This window comes from Nanorana parkeri, unplaced genomic scaffold, assembly GCF_000935625.1.
Source record: "Nanorana parkeri isolate BGI_ZX_2015 unplaced genomic scaffold, ASM93562v1 scaffold663, whole genome shotgun sequence".
NCBI lineage: Eukaryota > Metazoa > Chordata > Amphibia > Anura > Dicroglossidae > Nanorana > Nanorana parkeri.
Genome location: NW_017306931.1, coordinates 119,485 through 126,556, shown reverse-complemented (window position 1 = coordinate 126,556; position 7,072 = coordinate 119,485). Strand labels below are relative to the sequence as shown.

The following is a 7,072-nucleotide window of genomic DNA, read 5'->3' as shown; positions in this document are numbered from 1 at the left end:
GGAGGAGGAAGGCGGGCCACAGGCAGTGTGGCGGAGGTGCCGCTCCCGGCCGCCTTCTCCGTTCTCAGCGCAGCGCCATCTTGGGCGTCCAGCGCCCGCCCTACTTCCACACCAGGAGGAGGCGGGAGCCGAACGGTCACCTCTGCAGACCGCTACGAGCAGTGACGGTGGCCCCTCCCCTTTGAGTCCCCGCCCCCCTTGCCCCGGGCCGGCCTTTGTTTCCGGTGCTCGCAGCGCCCTCTTGCCGCCCCTCCCCAGCTCTCTTTTTGGGAATCTGTCCGAGGCCGCTCCGGATCGCCGCTGCTAAGAAGGTAAACGAGGCTGTTCCGCCGTGACCGTGGAGCGGGGGGGACACATGACTGGCTGCGGCCGGGCCTGCTGTGGAGGAGGCAGAGAGCAGGCCTTGCCCTTCCCTGGTGCGGGGGTAAACATGAGGTGGGGGGCACTCCCCGAGGCCTCCTCCCCGGACACTAGGAGCCTGGCCCATGTCAGTCCTCTGTGCTCTTCTGGGACACACGAGGGCTGGGTATCACAGGCCCTGGGGGACCAGCAGAGCTGAAGGGTCCATGGTACCTTAGGAAAACTGCTCCATGATGACAAGAACAGGATTATGGGAGGAGTGCACATGATCGTGGAGTTCAGCAGTTTTATCCTGCTGGAGGAAAGTCAGGGCTGTGACTGCTTCCCTCAGACACCCTGACAGGAAATGTTGAGTTTGTGTGACACCAGTGCAGTGACAACACTACAGCATCTTGTGACACTGGTGCTGTAGACCTGACACCAATGCTGGGTGTAGTGACAACGGTGCTGTGACACCAGTGATGTGACACAAATGATGTGGGTAGTGAGTGACCCCGGCGCTGTGACACCGGTGCAGTGTCCCTGCCGCTATGGGCTGTGACACCGTTGCAGTGACCACGGCTCTGTGGGCTGTGACCCCGGCGCTATGGGCTGTGAAACTGGTGCAGTGACCCCGGCTCTGTGGGCTGTGAAACCGGTGCGGGATCCCGGCTCTGTGGGCTTTGACCCCGGCACTATGGGCTGTAATACTGGTGCAGTGACCCCGGTGCTATGGGCTGTGAAACCGCTGCGGTGACCCCGAGCCTGTGGGCTGTGAAACCGGTGCAGTGACCCTAGTGCTGTTGGCTGTGACAGCGGTGCAGTGACCTCGGGGCTGTGACAACGTTGCAGTGACCTCGGCCCTGTGGGCTGTGGCACCGTTGCAGTGACCCCGGCCCTGTGGGCTGTGGCACCGTTGCAGTGACCCCGGCCCTGTGGGCTGTGGCACCGTTGCAGTGACCCCGGCCCTGTGGGCTGTGGCACCGGTGCGGTGACCCCGGCGCTGTGGGCTGTGACAACGGCCCTGTGGGCTGTGGCACCGTTGCAGTGACCCCGGCCCTGTGGGCTGTGGCACCGGTGCGGTGACCCCGGCGCTGTGGGCTGTGACACCGGTGCGGTGACCCCGGCGCTGTGGGCTGTGACACCGGTGCGGTGACCCCAGCGCTGTGGGTTGTGACACCGGTGCGGTGACCCCGGCGCTTTGGCCGCAGTGACAGCAGTGCGGTACACCTTGGGCACAGTGACACCTGTTCAGTGACTGACTATAGTACTGTGGAACGTGACACATTGGTCCGTATTGAGTCCCTGTGTGATCTGGCATTAGGTTGTCACACTTGTACGACGTGTCTATTTTCTACACATGTTGACTGTTAGGGTCACGTAGCCATGTAAGAGGCACACTGAGGTGCCACGCATTTATATAGAGATCACCCAGCACGTTTCCATGTAGATTGTGCTCAGGTCTCTTCCTGTCAGTGCATGTATTGGGTTGCACACTCCCAACATTGGCTCTTGCTTAGGACAACATTTTTTCTTTTTTTCTTTAAGTTCATGTGAGCTGTACATTGTATTGGGAATTGCATTATTTAGGGAGTGGTAAAGGATCTAACAGTGGGGGGTCTGTCCATTGCAGGTTATGGCAGTCAGTAGTTTGTCCATGGCATATGGCACTCATGGTTCCTTGGCCCTGGCAGGTGCTGACGCCCGGGGTTCTGGGCCCTGGCAGAGGCTGACACTCGGGGTCCTACATTTATGTCTCTCAGACAGGGCATGGTATGTTCCTGTTGTCCAGTTCTGTGTTGTTGTAGTCAGTGTCAGTAAAGCTGTGTTAGTATCAGGAGGCCTTGTGACAACAATGTAACCATATAGAAGCAGAAGGTTGTAAAATGCAGCAGATTGCTGCACAGCCGCCGTTGGGTTAAGATTCTCTGTTCTGTCAGTTGGGCTATTGTGGATTTGGCTGTTTGAGGTGTCACTGATGAAGCAGGATCCGGGGCAGCCATTGGAACATTGCAGTCTTTCGTTTTTCACTGCTTTTATTAATAAAGATTGCATTGTAATCGTCAGTGCCAAGGCTCACAGCTAAATTGAGCCTCAGGAATGTTCCCTGCCTCTCTTCTGCTTTCTATTTATTTCTGTGTTTGTATCTTGAGTGCTGCAGTGCTGCAGATCTCCACTATCCTCTCCTGACAAACACAGCCTGGATGTGTGTTTGTTACTGTAAATGTTATTGGAGGGGAGGAGGGGGAGGCCTGCAAAGGCAGCGGAAGGAGCTTAGAGAAAGGTTGGTGGCACCACATACTTACATTTAATAACAAAGAAAATCATTCTCATTGTCTTTATCCTTAGTTACTTTCTAGCCCCACCTAATGCATGCCTGTATGTAGTGCTGTGCTTTCATTAACGGCTTGTTTTTGTTGCCAGTAGCATGTTTTGGTTGTATCCTGGATATGATGCATAGATATAATCAGCAGTCCACGTGTGATGTCATTATTAGGGCTCTTGTACTTTTGTATGTACCTGTTTGAGGTGTACGTGATAAAATCTTGCCAATGAAAGCTGTGTGCAAGGGACTGTGCTCTGCTTTACTCCATGAGTGTCCATGGTGGCAATTTACTTATTTACAAATAGGATTTTTTTTGTTGCTTTGTTCTTCCAAAATCTTTCACCTAAAAGTTGTTTTGTTTACCAGCTGACATTTACTCATAACCAGAATTACATCAGTATGGTCGTTTCTAACCTGACAAGTTATTTTTAGTGTCCATGGTGACATCATTGTCTCAGGTCCAGTGTAGCCATTTATAATACATTTAGGTGATGTGTTACTAAATGGTTTTGTTTTGAGTAAATAAATAAAAAGGTTTACCAAATGTATGTTTATTATGCTTTTGCTGCTCAGCTGCTTAAGAAGCTCTTATCTTATGAGATTGTGGGTGGAAATAGAGGTAATAGTGTACTTACAAGTGTTTCATTTTGTTGATTTCAGCAGTAACGATAATCCAATGTCTCATAGTTGTTGATCAGTCGAGCTGCTTTTTTTTTGGGTTCAATATATTTTTATTTCAATAAACATACTTATACAAACTTTATAAAAATAAAATCCGGTGAAAAATACATTTAAGCATCATAACTGTTGTCTCCCAAATAACATTATGTATTTCTCCGTATATTAATCTTCAACTTTATCTTACATTCATCCAGGCAATATTCTAGCTTGAGTTGAGCTGCTTTGTTAAAAATGTGTCAAACACTTTTTTTGTATGTATAATATTTCCAGTGGAGATTGTGATCAGTGATTGACATGTATTAATATGCGATCCCCAAGACTGGGGGCCGGATGTGGCCCTTTGTTTGTCCTTATCTGGCTTTGGTGGCCCTTTTCTCCCACCAACACGATGGGGCACTATTATTCTGACAAACGCCAAAGATGAGGCATGTTTCCTCTCACTGACATCATTGAGGGGGGCTCAGTTCTTCTCAGTGACGTAATTGATAGGACACCATTCCTCCCACCGATCTGATACCGACAATCGGATGGGATGTTATTGCTTCTCCCATTGACCACAGACGTTAGGCCATTTTTTCCTACTTTTTTTCTTTTTTCCTCTTGTTGACCACATAGCCCGAGCCCTTGTTTACTTCCACTGATGCCAAGGCATTTTTCACACCCACTAGTCATAGGCTGACCTCCCTAAAGTCTTTTTTTTTTTGTGTGTGCAAGCGCACACTGTCCGCTCAGCATTAGAATCATCGGATGATCGCAAGTACGATCTGCCTGTCCAAGATGGGCAGTTCGTACGAGATCTTAATTACCTTACAACCGTCGCACAACGAAAGTCGTCCGATGGTTGTAAGGTGTATGGCCACCTTAAGTCTGCCTCCTGAAACGTGTCATCATCTCGGGAAGATAAAACGACTTTCCTCTGTGATCTTGCAAGATTTTGCAGTTTACCGATGAGATTTCCCATGAAGGCACTCGTGATGTAGCCTTCCCAGGATCCATATGTGAGGACAGGGCTACATCACCCGTGCCTTACTTAAAGGAGAACTATGAGGTGAGTGCTTTTCACTCACCTCATAGTTCTAGCCGACCTGTGACAATGAGACTGTCACAGGTCGGCTCAGTAGATCGGGAGGTGAGCGAACACATACCGGGTTCGCTCACCTCTCGATCCTGTCACGGCTCTCTGCCGTGACAAGGGGAGGGGCTGGATTCCCCGCTCCGATCTGCCAGCGCTGACTGGCGGAACGGACGGGGGAGGGGGCGGGTACAGCTGGCTCTGCCTCTAGATAGGCAGAGCCAGCTGTCACTCACGCAGCTGGGCGGATCCCGTCATCTAAGTCGGGATCCGCTCCGGCTGCGGCGTCTCAGTATACCGCGAGCTACAGCTAGGGTAACTGAGCTTAGGGTAACGAGAGGACGCTAGTTTGTGTCCTCCCGTTACCCTGAGGAGAACTATGGGGAAAAACACTGACCCCCATAGTTCTCCTTTTAACCAGGAAGTAGAGAAACTGTAATTGTAAGTAAAAGCAAAATGTTTAATAAATGTTAAGAGGATTTCATATCTGCATGCAGAGCTGTATGCTGTTGTGAAGGGGGTAAAGGTCTGTAGTGAATTGGCCCTTTGTTTAGAAAGTTTTGGGGGCCCCTGCTCTAACATCTTAGAAGTCAAGAAAACATTTACATTGTTTTGTATTGTAATAATGGTATTATATGGAGGTGTACATTTATGGTGAAAAAGTTACAAATATCAACAAGCAGAGGAGCTCATGTATGCTGACAAATAAGTGCATTTTAAGGGCCTGTTGACACCATCATGCTTTACTGAATGAGAGTTATGTATTTTGTGTTTTTTTTCAATGAAATTAATTAAAACCTAACTTAAAATGTTCAGAGGACATGGGGATACTTCGTTTGGGCAAGTTTTGTCACCTGACGTGCACTACAAAATTGCATGGCAGCCAGTACTACTATAGAGATGACATGCTTGATGTCCTGCATCTCCTGATGAGATGGGACTCTCCACACAAAGATTACATTGAAATGAATACAATTAACACATCATAGATTGTCAAAGCATTCACTGGTTTTTGCTGATGTGTATTATTTTTTTATTGGAAAATTCAACCTAGTTTTTGATTTATCACTATTTGCAACAAGTCCATAGTGTCCAACAAGTAGTTATTTTGTTGTTTATGAATAAGTTACTTGGTAGCCATAATTTGTTTTTCGAAATGCAGAAGGACGCTTGTGAAATTGATAATGTGGGAAAAAATTTTTTGTTTTGTGTGTATATGTAGCCTTTTTTATTGTTAAATACACTTTGCTTTAACGGTGTAAATAGAAATGCAAATTTTGTTGGAAAATGCTTTCTGTAGTGTAGTGCATCTATGTGATATCCCGACTGCCCTTTTTGTTTTATATTCTGCTCAACCAAAAACCCAGTCAGTGTCTACAGGCATAATATCAAAGAATACTTTCAGTAGTCTGATGACACAGGCCCTCACGTTGCTTCGCTATAATCCAAGTAGTCCTTTCAGCTAATAATCTTCCAACACACCTGGTATGTTGGATGACTGGAGGCAGAAGAGATTTAGGATCCTCAACTTGACCAAGAGGTTGTGATACAGGAAGGCCTCGTTCACACCAGATGCAGTGCGTTCCCGGCCCGATTCTGGCCAGAACGCACTGCCTCGCATTGCGGCTGCAATGCAATAGGCTGCACGAGATCGCAAGGCACATTATGCCTACGGTCTGGTCCGATCAAAATGCTGCAAGCACTATTTTGATCGGACCGGACCGGGGCGAATAATGTGCCGTGCGGCTGGAGGGCGTGGCTACGGTGCCATTCACTTCAATGGTTTGCCACGCCCCCTCCTGCCCCACAAAAAAGTGAGCCGGCCGCAATGCGAGGCAGTGCGTTCTGGCCAGAATTGGGCCGGAATGCGGCCTTAAAATGGACCCTTACCCCTGTTTGACTAAAAAAATCACATCAGCATGTAGCTCTGCATTCTGATATGAAATCATCCTCTTACATTCATTAGTTAAACAAACATATTTTCATTTTACCTACAATTTCTTGTTTTCTACTTCCTGGTTCTCTTTGGCAAAAGTGATGTAATGTGCCCAAGCATTGCATCCTGGGAAGGTTACATCAGCAGAGCATTGCTGGGAAATCTGTGGGTTTTTGATGAACTGGCCGAAAATTTGCACAGCAGGTGCCGCTGTTTGCACACTTTTTGGCCAGCATCCCTTGATCAGCTGATCGAAGGATCCGGTCGGAAAATCTTCGTACAAATAGAGCCGGCAGCCAATGAGCTCCCGGCTATTTTCGGGTATTCTGACAGTCGGAATACATTGCAAACGGCAAGGGTTCCTTGATTGACACACTTGTAGTGTTGATGGAGGAATTTGCTCCGCGGGTTGAACGTAAAAAATAGAGCAGTGTACGGCCAGCCTTAGGCAAGTAAATGGACGGGTCTTGTTTAACCACTTGCTGACCAGGTGTAGGGCTGCAACAACTAATCGACATAATCGATTATAATCGATTATTGAAAAAGTTGTCAACTTTTCCAATAATCGATTAATCGGCTTCCAATCAGTTGTCCCTGTTCAGAGCTCCACGCGCTGTGCGCGGCAACCTCCTCCTCACGCTCGCCACTGCCAGACCCGCTAGCATCCACGCTCCACACGCCGCACCTCCTCCCCGCCTCACATTTCCTGCCCATCCAC

The 7,072-nt window shown here is 48.5% G+C and overlaps 1 protein-coding gene across 1 annotated transcript in view; it reads left to right on the top strand.

Moving 5' to 3' along the window:
• Positions 1-210: 210 nt before the first annotated feature.
• Positions 211-7,072, top strand: part of TAOK1 (TAO kinase 1) — a 79,900-nt gene continuing 73,038 nt past the window's right edge. The window contains exon 1 of the mRNA XM_018563431.1: positions 211-311. The gene's annotated coding sequence lies outside the window, so the exon portion shown is untranslated. The remainder of the gene's footprint in view (positions 312-7,072) is intronic.